The sequence below is a fragment of the Falco punctatus genome (assembly GCF_963210335.1).
Source record: "Falco punctatus genome assembly, chromosome: 10".
NCBI lineage: Eukaryota > Metazoa > Chordata > Aves > Falconiformes > Falconidae > Falco > Falco punctatus.
The window spans coordinates 11225283-11238825 of NC_137590.1; the positions used below are offsets into that span (position 1 = coordinate 11225283).

Here is a 13543-nt window from a genome sequence, read left to right on the forward strand (position 1 = left end):
TTAACTGAGCTACTTGCCCTTTCCCACCCCATATGTTTTTGTTTTAAATGGGGACCACAGAATCATCTGATTCATGCCCACAAAAAAAAAAAAAAAAAAAAAAAAAGAATCACCCAGGAGGCTTCTTATTGTCACTTTAAGGGGTAATTATTATCATTATAAAGATAAGCAACCTATGTGTAAGGTCTAGATGTAACTGGATTACAGTTCCTGTCTGCTCCACAAGAAAATCCAAAGACACTACATTTTAAAAAAGCAGTGTACAGTCAAACTGTTTTCTCTGGCCCAGTTTCTAAAGGCCACAATGACCTTTTAGAAGCACAAGTAATTATATCCTTGATTTATTTTATACAGTGGGAACAGGATTAAAGGTATTCAAATAAAATTACAAAAACAATCAACACAGTCTTTAAATTCTTTTTTTTTTTTACCACCAGCCACTGCTTTAAGGAATCACCAGTCTTCACCATCTGACACCACACAGTACATTAGGGTTCTGTTACTATTATTGTGCTAAAGTATAATCTTCCAAAGCAAAAGACATCGGTTGCAAAAAAATTTTTTGGAAAAGACCCTAATCAGGAGGAGCATGTAAGAGTCAAGAATATGCCACTTACACTATCATCTATGATACTTTTCCAGCCATATGACCTTCATTAAAAATTTTTCTACCCAGTCAAGTGATTAAAGTGATGAAAGGTCATTTAGCACTTCCTATTCCTTAAAGGCACTCAGTCACACTGTGCGCTACAGAAAGTATTTGTCTTCTCTCAGAGTATTTAGCACTAGAGAGATGGCAAGCAACATTGTCATGATGTTGTTCATTTCTCTTACATCAGTTGCACTTTATTACTAAAAGCTTCTATCAGCTAACTCTCTTCTTTTGCTTGTTGATTACAGTGAAAGACACATCTTATTCAAATTACTGATTGAAGACTTCTTCATAGATTGGGTTAGCCTGGCTCTCACATTCTTCCACTAGTATCTTATGTAAGCTGACATAAGGCATTTCCAGTCATAGAGCCTGTGTTTTAATATACTTTTACAAATATTGATGCAAACTAACTTCATCTTGCATTGATGTCAATTCTCAAAGCTATGACAAACAGCACTTTTCAACTATAACTACCACACTATTCAAAAGAAAATCTCCTTTCCTATGACAGAACAACACCCAATATTCCAAGGATTAGCAAGTATTTTCCACATTACCTGGTCCACTCTGCCAAATCAGGCAACAAAAATCTTTGAACAGCATACCCTGGCTGCTAAAACAAGAAACTACAAACATTCTGGTTGTAGGGAGTGTGAGGACTGGGAAATTGAGTGCCTGGTTTATTTGTTATTGATTATCAATACTACACTGTAATACCCAAATGTCCCCTCTGAAATCAGATGCCTTATGTCTCAGATGCTATAAAAACACAGATTGAGACAGAGGTCCTATCCTGAATACCTAAGAAGGTATCAGATAAATGAAATGGAAATAAGGAAGCATTGTTATACCCTCTCTATGTAAGACTGAAACAAAACCTTAAATAATTTAACCAGACTAATACAACAATTCACTGTCCATGCTCCAAATAGATCTCAGGTTCCCTGAGCTAGACTCATGGGATCTAGACCCATGATCTAGGTGCAAGTTAAAAGAAGCCTTGAAAAAATAAAAAAGATGACTTCTGTGCTTTCTGAATTTTCATGTTATAGTTGGCACTAAAGACAAATAGCAAATAAACTTTTGGAAGAGCTTTTGTAAACTTGTGTTTATATACTACTTCCCTAGTTTGCAAGCACTTCATTTTCAAAGCTAATTTTCTGTCCGTACATGTAACAGATTTGCCACATCCACTGCAGAGGTTATTATTTGGTGAGCTTACCTTGTATATGTATTGCTAATAATTTGCTTTGGGTCAGAATATACAGTATCCCTCTTTGCTAGTGGCATCCATAACAGATTGGAACTGCAGGTGCTACAGAACCAAAGCAAGACTTGCTAAGGATACTCACTGTGAATTGCTAAGAAACTGTCTTAAAGGCCAGTTTAGTACAGCTGAAAAAAAACCCCACAGCTTCCCAGTAGAAAAAGGCAAAAAGTGGTTATGCAAGCAGAACCATCTGGAGGGGGTACACACAGAAGGATGAGCAAATAAGTAATCCATTATATGCAAACCTATAGCATATGCTTAGCTAACAAAGGAGAAGTTTAGCAACAGGTCTAGATTTCTAGAAAGCAATGTTCATTTGGCCTGTATGTGAAGGCCTAAATAATACTATCCAGTTATGTCACTGTTTTTTGCAGTTTTCAAAGGATATATCTGGTCACTGGAAAATAAAAAGAACAAGACTAAGAAGTTAAGGCCCTATTCAGCATGATTTCCCTGCCTAGCATGTTCTGGCTTTGCACTGTAGACAACCACTTTGAACAAAACATAAGCCCTCTTATTTCCAGATAAACTTAGATGGCAAATAGAGAATGCTCTCATCTCCCTAGACATGTTCTTTTCTTTCCTGATTACAAAGAATTGCTGTTTGAGAGACTAAATTAAACCTAATTCTATCATGATATTGATACTGAGGATAGGAAGAAAATTCTTCTAGTACTTGTCCTTTTTTTTGTTCTGATCTTTCTTGTTTTAAGTACATAATTTAACCAGACTAATACAACAACTCACTGTCTAAGCTCCAAAAAGATCTCAGGTTCCCCAAGCTAGACCCATGGGATCTATTTTTATTATTTTTTATTTTTTTAGTACTTGATAAAGCTGATGTAAACTATTTTTAAAAAAATCCTGTAAGTGTGGGCCATATATGGGGTATTATCATACTTTAAACTTGGTTTTGCCAAGTCATCATTCTAACTCGTTTTTTAAATAACTGGAGGTTTATAAGATTGGGGAAGTTGAAGTTACGTTTGCACATTGACTAAACTTTTCTTTTTTCCACACAAATTGTTCTATTCCTTGGAAAAAAAATAATAAACCGATCACACACACACACAAAAATATCTAAACCCATGCTTGAGTACAAACAGTTTCTCAACATACACTGATACAGAATCATGATCTCTCAGAAGTTTCTTAAAATTGCCGCCAAGGTACCTCTCCTTATACAGGACACAGGTAGAGGAAAAAACACGCAAAGAAGTTCCTATGGTCAGAACTACCAATAATCATGACTGCCAGTATAAAAATATATTCTTGTTTGTTTGTTTGTTTTATGGTGCATTCAATATTAGATTTCATTCATTTTCTAGGAATTAATGGCCTTGAGCACAACAGCTTGCAGGTGTTCACATGTCATGCTTGTAAATTCCAAACAAGACAATTACAGTTGGGAGGCAGCCACCTGTATTCTATGCAGTTTTTAACTCCACCCTTCTTAGACTGGACATTAAATGCACATTCAATACTTTGCTTGCATGATGCAGTTAATATTTTTAAGTTAAGATGTCCCTCAGCAATGGAAAAATCCTTTTCTCTGAAGCATGGAATTAATTTCATTTACACAGTTGAAAGCTACATTTCATCTAATACAGAAGATGCAGAAGATACTTATGGATTTATCAATAGAAAGTCTCACTGACTTCCAGGGATGATGGAATTAGTCTGCAGAAAAATTCCAAGTTCTGTAATGTTTTCACTCCTTGGCATTTATTTGGAAGTTGTTCATCAAAAATTTCTCACATTTGTATTTGTTCTTTCATTCTGTCCTACAAATTCAGTGTTTCTGGTATAGCTAGCCTTTCAAATTGAGTCTTGACAATAAGAAAAAGGACTGCTCAGCAAGTCACTTATATTCACATCCTGTTTAGTTCCTTAATATCATAACAGAGAGAAAACTAGAGTAGATCAAAATGCCTAATACCTATGAAGACAAGCCTGATCAGTAACCAGCACTGCAACTGTTACTGTAACCGGTTTGAATGGTTACAGCTAGCTTGGTAGGGAATGGACATAGAGTGAGCATTACCTTTAAGGAGAAGGCACATTTTTCCTTTCTACTGTCAATGTAAATGAATGAAGTGTGCTACCTATCATTGTTCAGAAAAAATAATGGAAAAAGGAATTAAAAGCTAATGAAAATTCCTGAACTTTCAACACACTCACAATTTGGAATTTGTTGGACAGGTAAAATGTACATGCCATTCAAAATATTTCTAAAATGTTCACCCATAATTAATAGTGCTGAGACAAGCACACGAAGAATAAACAGCATGATACAATCCAAAGAGTACCATGTTCATCTATAATAGGGTTCAACGTTTTGAGAGAAGGTTTTGGTTTGAAATGGATGGTCTTAGTGGTATGTCCTCTTACATATGGTAAAGCATGTACAAGCACTTCAGAATCATCCAGTTTATTAACTGGCTTGAATCCTGGAGACTATATAATTTCTATTACATCCTTTCAAACAAATCTCCCTTAGCAAGGACTTTACCTCAGAGTGTTTTGTAAGATGTCCTTAAAAAAACCTGCAGCATTTTAAAAAGAAAAATACCTACCAGAAAACTTGAAAGGAAAACATAGAAAGGAAGGAAAGACCTTATTCAGTTTAGGCTATTTTCATGTTTTCAGGTATTTCCATCCTTTTCTACTTGTTAGTTGACTGGAGCTGCAACATTAAAAACTTCAGCAGAACAGAGCAGTGCAAGAGAAATGTCACCTTTCTCAGTGTTGCTAGTACCCTGCGGACCACACCACACAAGCATGAAGAATCTCATCCAGATGAAGTACTGTCACCATAGTCAATGACAAAAAAAGCCACATCACTCTTGAAAATTAAATTTGGCTGGAATACTAGCAAAGAAGAACAGAGTGCCAAGCATATTTTTGTTTTGCTAAATTAAAGGACGTTCTATCATTTCAGCTAGAACCCATATGTCACTCATACCAAGGGATATCAGTAACACATTTTCTTCTGAAGAAAGAACACAATGAACCAATTAATCAAACTTTAAAAACTGTGAATAAAATTATTACAGTCATTTGTTAAAATACAAAAGGGCATTAAGAAAACAAACAGTTCTAGTGATATCTGCTAGGTTAGTGCAATGATATTCCCAGTGTCCTAGGCTTATAGGAAATTGGCACCTTCTTTTTGGGACTCAAGTGCTTCTGAAGAAAGTAGTTTCTTAGCACTCTTTGATTCACTAAAAATGAAGATACCCTCTGTTTGTATCTACATGAATCAGGGTATGACTATTAAGATAAGTGTATTATATACTGCTCGAGTCTGGTTTTTTAATAACTGTGCAAAGGCATTTTGAAACCCTCCTATTTATGGACATACCTTACATGATAGACAGCAGAAGTAGTGTTAAGCACTCCTAACTTCAAACAGAAGCTATGAATTTATTTGAAGGTGGCTGCCTAAGCTGCATTGCCAAATGAAACAGGCACCTCCAAAGGGTGCTGAAACCTATGATGGCTGATAGCCTACAGCAAGTGGAACATACCGATAGTTCATCTACATATCTCATTTTAGACACATAAAATGGGGCAATGCAAGCTATACAAAATACCAGGAAATGGAGAAGCAGTCTCAACAAATATTTATTTAAAAATATGTCTCAACAATGTAAGTCTCAAATAGGTCTGTGAATGCAAACATATGTAACTGTACATTTGTGTATTGTTCTTTTAGCCATAATCATCTAATAGCATTGGCAAGGCAAAGTTCATAGACAGAGGTACTATCACTCATTAGACCAATTAGTAAATCCTATTGTGTTATCTGTGTATCTTTGATTCCACATGTAAGTGAAGCACGTGACTAGAGTCATTTCTGATGTACACCTGTATAACTAGAGTTTTTCCTCCAGCAAAAAAGCTCTAGAGCATTTGCAATAGTTTTGCTGCCATTTTCATTGTCATTTTAAATTCCTTCAATATGTCAGACAGAAAATCTGTGCTACTTTCGTTAACAATTACAGTTGTTCCTCTTTATATCTCCTTCTTTCTCAGCAGTAGTAAGGTAAAGCTGAAGTGAACTAGAAAGTATGGTGCTGTTAAAGCAAGTACTGGACAGTTCAGAGCTCACTGCAGATTAGTTTATTTCATCACAACATTTTTCTTTAGAAAGGGAATGAGAAGCCCTTCCATATCCTAGCAAGTGCTTAGCTGTAGTGTTAGCACAACCAGCTGGATATTTTACATGAGTAAGTACTGATCTGGCCCTTGGACAATACTTTCCTCAGAACAGGGACTTTCTTACAGAGCTACCTGCAGAAGCGGTTAGAAGCAGAAGTATAATGAATGAGCCTGTAATTTAGTCCATTCCTATGCACTACTGAGGCATTTAATGAATAGTCTTCAGGAGCTTTAACACAGGTAGTCATATCATTGTTTTCAGTAGAAAGTCCAGGTGAGCACTAAGGATTCCACTCTAAGATAAGGAAATTCAAAATAGGATCCCTCATTCCATACAGTTAAAACAGTTAAGCATGTGCATGCCTGCTTGAATGAACAATAAAAGTGACTAAATGAGATTGCTAAAATCTGAAGTTACACATGAGCAGAACTTTTGCAAAAATTAACAAAAAAAAGTAAAACTATCAAATTGAAAATGCAATAAAGTTATTTAAATTACAAAGGGCAAAACACTAGTTATTATTGGTCTCCTTATTCAAATGGTGTTTATTTAGAGCAATTAATTAACAGAACCCTGGGATCACAGATAATGCTGCCTGGGTAGAATTTCTGTTTCCACACGGTATACACATGAAATTCAAAGTGAAAGGCTTAAAAGCCTAATGCAGTGAAGACAGAAAATATTAAACTTTTCAAATCCTCTTTTCTCTGGCCTTTTCCTCACCCCAGTCTCCTATCACTTTTTTTTTTTTTTTTTTTTCCTTAAAAGACATTATGTGTTAGGAGAGCAAAGCAGCCTGGGGAGGTGATATTTTACCATTGTCTGTGCCATTAATGCAGTTAAAAAATCCTCAGACTGGAAAAATCAGACAGATGCATCTTCCAGGTTCACATGTGCCAACTCCATCTGTTAAATCATTAAAACAGGCTTGGCAGATTCTGGAGGAAAACACATTTGTTTTCACTATAAAGAGGAAGAGTAAACTTTCTTTCTGTCCTTATAATTTCCCCCTCCCCCATAATTACTTTAATGGGAAAGCCTGCATGAGTGGGTACTATTTAACATGCTACTGAAAAAGGGTTTCATTGAATTGGGATACATGTGTTAAATTATATGTCATAGCCTGGGTTAGTAAGAAATCTATTAAATTAAAGTTTATAGCTACATTAAGATGCTTCATCATTAGCCTTTTTATTGCATATATCTTGTTACAGTACCTCATTAAACACTCATTTTCCTTACAGGAATGAACCTGTTCAGGTTATGGTCTAAGGTGCAGTTTACATAAGGAGCAGCAAATCTCATCAAAGAAAGCTGCCAAACCTTGAATAAAGTGATAACAATACAAAATTTTCCAAATTTTTAAAGGAAAAATAAATATTTTTCACTTTCAGGATAAACAAAAGCAACAAAATCCTAACCTAAATTCAATACCAACATCCTATATATTCCCAAAATCAATACTAAATTGATTTATGCATTGTTTTTTCTACTACACAGTCACTGTACAACCATTCTTCACTGTGGCAACTTTACCTATAGAGTATATGTCTAAATATTGAACCTTTCAAATGCAACTAAGTATGACACTGTAAATATTTTAAATCCCATGACCTCCTGCAACTACTATTAAAAAAGCCCAGACTGCTGCTCAGTGCATTTCTTTCTTTTTGTATTCTACAGAGGAACAGAATTTCATTCTCCATGCAGAGCTTTGTATTGTATTGAGGAACTGAATGTCATTCTCCAGGCAGGGACTGATCCTAAGAGCCTTCCAGAAATTCATATCAAGAATATTTTTTTAAGAGAGAAGCATCTTTCACAGCACACCGTTCCGTAGATGATCACAGACCAGTATACAGTTTTTATCAGCAGTAAGGTACCAAGCTAACAATAACTGCTAAAATCACTCTCTACTTAGCACAATGTAGAAACACAACAGCATTTTTGAGATGTACATGGCCATTTCACATAGGCAGAAAGGGCCTGTAAATTTTCTTGAGTAATGATAAGTAAAAACATCATGCTTTTGGAAGAAACATCTTTCCAAAGACTAAACTTTTTCAAGACAGTAAGGCTTTAAAGTACATAGTGAAGAAGTTGTAATTATTATTTGTGAGAATCTATCTTAATATGAGTATCCATCCATACAGTAGAAGCAGCGGGATCCCTTCAAGCTTAGTAGGAGAAAGATTCAGATATAGCTACAGTGGTTAGAGGAGAAAAGATTTTAGGAAGCTGCCCTTGCGGAGCCTCTACAGTTGTGGCTAGCTGTGGGAAAATGACGGACATTTTTACCATGAAAGAGAAAACATTTTTCTTAGGCACAGAGGAAATCACCTTTCAGTATCTGGGACTAAAACAGTGAAAAAATTTGCTGCCTTCTCAGCAGAAGACATTAGTCTTTTCTGGGAAGACCTCACAGCACAAGGATGTGTTTTTTCCCTTTTTCCAAGGGAATTTAAATACAATTTTGCTTCCAATGCTTTCTTTAGGGAGTTTAAACTAAGCCTGCTATACCTGAAAACTTTCCCCCCTAATGTTACTAATGATTTATCTGTTTTTCTTCCCCATCACATAAGCTGCTCAAACTATGACCGGCTCCTAGACCAAAAGAAGAATTCAATAGGTTTGTTAGCGGATAGAAAACACCTTATTTCATAAGTATATATACTGTAGAATTTATATTTATGTAAACTAATAAAAATTCCAACAGAAGTGGTTAAGATGTACTGAAACAAACTAGATACCAGCTTTATTTCTTGAAACTACACTCTGGCTCAGAATATGATGAGGAACCAGTAAAGACAAACAACCTAATACAGCAGGGTACAAGTAATTCCCACTCCTGTATTACACACAAGCTGATTCATTTGGTTCCATGGTCTCTTTTCAGTAGTTCAGAGGCCCTCTGGAGGTTACATTTAAAATTTAGCCAACTGATTATAACACTTTAATTCCATATGATGAAACATCCTCTATCACAGGCAGTTCCACAGACAGCAATATATACTGTTATTTTGTCTTAGGTCCTTAGTTTGTGGACTGAAAAGGTTAGCTCAAGGCCAGAAGGCTGCTTAGACCTACATACATCAAGCTGAACTCAGACAGTATGGAGGTCTCATACAGGTACTCTGCTCAGAATAAATATTCCCTCATTATGGACCACAGAGGTTTATATGCTGCAGGTGATTCTCTTTGAACTTTCTATGTCAGACTGAACCTATATAAGGCTTTTTGAGTGTAAAGTAAAAACACAGCATAAGACTGGCTATCTAAATATTTTAAAACACTGAAAATGATGGTCACTTTGAAAGAATGCTTTATAGACTTAGAGGCTAGAAGGAAAGTGGCTTAACTTCATAAAATAGCTCAATGACTTCTTGGCAGAGAATTTACTCTCAATTAGTTTATCAAATCTATAGGATATTTAGTTCCTATAATAAGTTAAGAGGTACAATTTTAAAAGGAATATTTAGATTAAGTCACCATATGGAAACATGACATTCCCAAAAATTCAAACAGGATAGACTGAGAAATGTTTACCAAGTGTCAGATGGACATGCATCAACATGAGAAATGGACCTGGTATAAGACTACAGCCTAATGCCATTGCAATGCCAAAACTAGACCCTTCCTATCTGCGGCCCACCTCTCAGAAGGGGAGCAATTTTATATCCTGACTCAGAAATCAAGATGTCTCAGCACACTTCTGGACATACCAAAACCTCTGTCCTTCAGACAGCATTACTAGCTGCTGCAAGTGCAAATAAATCTTGCAGACATGATGCAAATATAAAGGGTATGAGAGCAGCAAAATATCTTTCAGAATTACTAGAATTCCAGGAAGCATGGAAGACATCAGAACTGTTCACTGATTAATGAAAGACAACAAGAAAAAAGGGAGATGAGAGACCCACATCTTTTACAAAACGTGATATTCCATTTGGTGGCATCAGTGGTATTTGCAAAAGAGCACGCCATTCATTGCTCTCCCACTACAGTCGAAAGCCATAAAACCTATAGATTTATTTAAACCACACTAAGAACAACAGGCATGATCAGAGGGCTCCAGAAGCTTGAACTCTTCTTGCAAGTTACAAAATTTTACATGTTTATTATCTCCCTACAGAAACAAAGCAAACTTTGCATGTCGTAATTCTTTCAATGTCACTTGTAACAGGTTCAATCTGTCAAAGTACCTGAAAGTTTTAAGTTAACATCAAATGTAGCAAGTCAGAATAGTCACACCCATGAAAACGTACAGAAGTTGTGCAGCTGTTACTGAAAGCTTGATCTTTTTCACTGGTGAACTCACCAGTCAGTGAATTCCACAAGGAGTGAAATGTTCTGCATAGATGCTTACTTCATCACGATGTGTTAACAGATCCAAAATCCCAAGTTTTCACCATTCTCAGTGTAAAAACAGTATGTCATTTTAACTTAACCACTGCACACGTTACACTGCCTGAACATAGATTCAACTTCACTACAGCAAACGTCTTGAACTTCTTATTCTGCTGTTACCTCCACAGCTATCAGAGTGGGCTGGTAAAGAAAAGAGATATGGCCAGTACATTGCTATTGTAGGTGTTAATAGAAAAGCGGCATAGCATGCTCCTGGAAGTAACTCACCTTTCCTTACACTTGCAAAATATTAATTGTATTCAAAATCTATAGCCATGTATTGGGAAAACATTATATCAATAGTCTTAAGTTTCTTCTGAATGCCAAGGTATTATTTTAATACTTTTCTATTGGAAACATTGAGTATATGTCCAGTTGATGTTTTACTTTCTGATTACAGTTTTCTAAATACTTGTGCTTTTATTAATGTCAGTAATTATGTAAGCATGTTCTTCTGATAGCTTTAAAATTATTTACCGAGAGGTCATTAAGAAAATGAGAAAAAAATTCCAACATCTGTAATTTTCCACTTCTTATGACTTGTTTGTTGTTTTGGGGGCTTTTTTTCTTTTAGTAACTATCTCCTTGTCTTAAAAGAATGTAAGGAATGCTGGGAATTTTAATAAATTTCATTGATACAAAAAAAAAAAAAAAAAAAAAGATTTTAAGAAGGTACAGATCTTCTCAACCACACAAAAATTAATGTAAACAAAAGATGGAGTAAGTGTGACCAATAGAAGCAAATTATCAACTACTATAAAGCGAGCCCAAAGAGAGTGGTGTGTACCTTTACTGCTATTAATATACACTTAAAGCAATATGCTAAAAAAGTAGGCAAATTACGATATTCTTTATTCTTTAAAAATGCAAAAGAATATATTTGTCTATCTAGAACAAATTTCTATTAATATATAAATACATGTCAAAATTTTACATTTACAAGTTCAAACAAAAAATGCATTAGTAGCTTGAAAAATTTAGTGGTAGGATTGTGTAAATTACCTTTACATTTGAATAGGATTCTGATTCATTTTTAACTTCAAAAAGCATATATTCTATTTAAATCCAGCAGTTGTGTTTGGAAATTTTATCTGACTTTTTTTGTATTCACTTACATTTTGCAGATATTTTATATCATATTAACAATCATTTTCCCTTTAGCATTCTTAACAGCAGGGTAGAGAAATGAACAGCTATTTCATATCAAGGTATCTGCTTTTGAAAAATAAATACACTTTTATAAAGGATATTCCATTTCACTATCCTGAAGTTTCAGCAAGTCATATCCCCTGCCATTTTGTGCATCAAGACTCATAAAATGTTCAGCCTTGAAACTGAAATTTCACTTAATGTATTACATAACTGCCACCTTTGTAGTTGTCAATAGTCCCGACAAAATAGCTGTGGGAGTGGCAATTCTTTCCCAAGAACTGAGTGGAACATTTCTTTGACTGGAACTGGTAATTATCCTTCTGCTTTTTGTAATGGATGAAATGCACCCCATCTTTCACCTCCCTCCTCCTCCAAAAGTCTTCTGAAAAATCTGATAGGGTTTATTCTAACCAGCTATCTTTGCACAGAACTGGTGATGCATTATGTATTCCACTATCAGCAACTCTAAGTATTATTCTTGTAATTACCCAGTCCTAGAAGAGTTCTAAGAACCTGGGGAATTTGCAGAACCATTGCTTTGAATCATCCAACACCCTCCTCAATATGTTCTTTTACATTAGTTATGCACCACTTACATATGGCTGGGGGTCTATACAGGGCGCTAGTTACAGCTTCTCCACTGAAGATCAACCTTGGTTAAGATTAAGTGGAATAGAAAGAGTTCCTCCAATACTGAGCAAGATAGTAATCACAAGGTATTTACCAACTTACCACTCTTACAGCATGTTGTGGTTTAACCAACATAGCATCAGCATAATTTCACTGTCAGAGCTGTACTCAGGTAAGACTAAGCAACATGAGTGCACCAAACTCATGAAAAAACAGAACACAGGTATATCACGGAACACAAAACAGAACGAGTATTATAAGTATTTTCCCACAGAAAAAAACTGTTATTGTAATTATGTACTTTTTTTCTAGCAAATATTTTAATGCATTTATTGTATTTTATGTGCTCAGAGAACACACAGGAAAATGTGTCTGAAAAGACAGTAACTTCATCACATTACAGCTGTAAATAGAGAAATCTGAATATTCTGTTATATCTGCATATATCTGTTATAATAACAAATACTCTCTTAAATTAGAATACAATTAGATGCTGATATCCATCATTGCCTACAATCACCCTCAAGGGAAGCAAAATTGCATGGGACTAACAAAATCTTCGCTTTTAAAATTTACAGGAGTCTCAAAAAAGTTTCACATGCATTTTACCTCAGAAACAATGTGCTACTTATTCTTCCTAGTAATGATATTTTACATAGCTTTCTGGGATCAAAATGTAATTTCAACAATAACATATTTTCTGACATTCTCCAAGGAAAAATTACTAGTTTCTTCCCTTTAAAAGGATTTCGATGGAATAACATCTGTGTTGAGATTATTGTGAATATGTTAAACTGACAGCAAGTCTCTAAGGGGCACTGCTCATTAATGTTCTGTGCATAAAATTAAAACTTGAAATATATTTTTCAATCCATTTTGAATCATTTAAGCAATTCTCATGCAAAGAAACTATTGTGCTGCAATAATATATTTGCAGAGTAGGATATGAAAGCTATTAAAATGTTCTAGACCCCCTGCCTTTCTTGCAAAAGGAAAAAAAGGTAACTCTGATTTGAAACATGCACAGTATTGAAACAAAAAATATTTTCAAAGACCACGAAGAGTTTGATTTCAAAATTAGGTCTTTTTCTTTCATTTTTAATTCATATTGTGCCTATGTACTCCAGCATGTATCAGTGGGAAAATTCTGGTAAGTATTGCACATCAGCATTTACAAGAAATATTTACACTGAACAGGCTAAAGTGGTGGTCATGTTCCACGATCTTTGAAATTGCGATAAGGCAACATTCTGCAAGCTGTCTG

General features: G+C 35.1%; 1 protein-coding gene across 1 annotated transcript in view; it reads right to left on the reverse strand.

The window, feature by feature from the left end:
* ANKRD60 (ankyrin repeat domain 60) overlaps positions 1-13543 on the reverse strand; it is a gene marked incomplete at its 5' end in the record, with an annotated part of 278951 nt that overhangs the window by 230233 nt on the left and 35175 nt on the right.